Below are 1,481 nucleotides of genomic sequence, written 5' to 3' on the forward strand. Positions count from 1 at the left end.
TGCTGGGTTGCTGAGTTGCTGGGTTGTAGGTTTGCTGGGTTGCTGGGTTGGATATTGGGTTGCTGGGTTACTGGGTTGCAGGGTTGCAGGGTTGCTGGGTTGTAGGGTTGCTGGGTTGCTGGGTTGCTGGGTTGCTGGGTTGCAGATATTCTGAAAAGAAAAATTGGACTGGCCTCCAAAGAAACTCAACAGTCCTAATCAGCAGGAAGTATTCTAATGAGGTCTAGTCCCCTTTCCCCCTAACCTTCTTTCTCTCCTACCTAATGTTGACGTATGGAAATGGATTGTGGTATAATGGTTGAATGGTGGCAACTAATAGAACACAGTAAAGTAGCCAAGAAAATCATTCTTTTAGCTGAGCATCTGTGGGAACTCAGTTGGAGAATATCTTAGTTACAGTTTCCATTGCTATGAAGAGACATCATGGCCAAGGCAACTGCTATAAAGGACAATATTTAATTTGGGCTGGCTTATGGTTTCAGAGGTTACGTTCATTATCAACACAGCAACAAGCATGGTGGCATCCGGGCAGATATGGTGCCGGAGAAGAAGCTGAGAGTTCTGCATCTTGATCTGACTATAGCCATGAGAGACGGTCTTCCAAGGAGCTGAGAGGAGAGTCTTAAAACCCACAATGAAACACTTTCTTCAGTAAGAGACATCTACTTCAACAAGGCCACAGTTCCTAATAGTGCCACTCTCTGGGCCAAGCATATACAAACCACCATGGAGAATCAGTGTGCAGGCTGGAGTCCTGCTCTGCTTCCCTCCTGTGGTTTTGCCTGCAAATTCCCCACCCCCTTTAAAATCCCCACTCCACTGTAGCCTTCAGCACATTCTTGTATTGGGAATCTTTGTAGTGATTTTTCACCCGCTGGTCTCTTGCATTATTATTTTCTGGTCCTAAATTCGAAAGAAAAACTGCAAATATGAGAGTTCTTTTTAACCCCAAGCTGGCCCCTAACCATCATGTCACAATAAGCAGGGATCAGATATAACGGCTGGCTATTTGAACAGTCAGAGCTCAGCCTACAGAATCTACCTAAGTGGGACCAGGAATCTCTACTTGTGGACCCTTCTTCTGGAAGCCACCACAATGAGTCTAAAGACCACAGAGATGTGAAAGATGTAAGAGAGGATCATAGCCAATGAATGTAGTCTGAGGAGATGGAGAACAAGGAGAGGATTCAGGGAGGCCCTAGCACATCTTTTGTGATTTGCACAAGCTGATGAGGGCAATCACAGAATGCTTCTTCTTGGGAAAATTTTAATTCAGATTTTATCTGAATATACTTCCACTGAACACTTTACTCATAGAACAAGACTTATACAGAGTATTTAAACCATTATACAAAAAACAAGCTAAGAAGAGTCATTGGTAAATTCTTTTTTTTTATTTGTGATCTTTTTTTAAAAAATTTTTTATTAGATATTTTCTTTATTTACATGTAAATTTCTCCATTCCTAGTTTCCCCTCCAAA

The sequence above is a fragment of the Mastomys coucha genome, unplaced genomic scaffold, assembly GCF_008632895.1.
Source record: "Mastomys coucha isolate ucsf_1 unplaced genomic scaffold, UCSF_Mcou_1 pScaffold20, whole genome shotgun sequence".
Taxonomy (NCBI): Eukaryota; Metazoa; Chordata; class Mammalia; order Rodentia; family Muridae; genus Mastomys; species Mastomys coucha.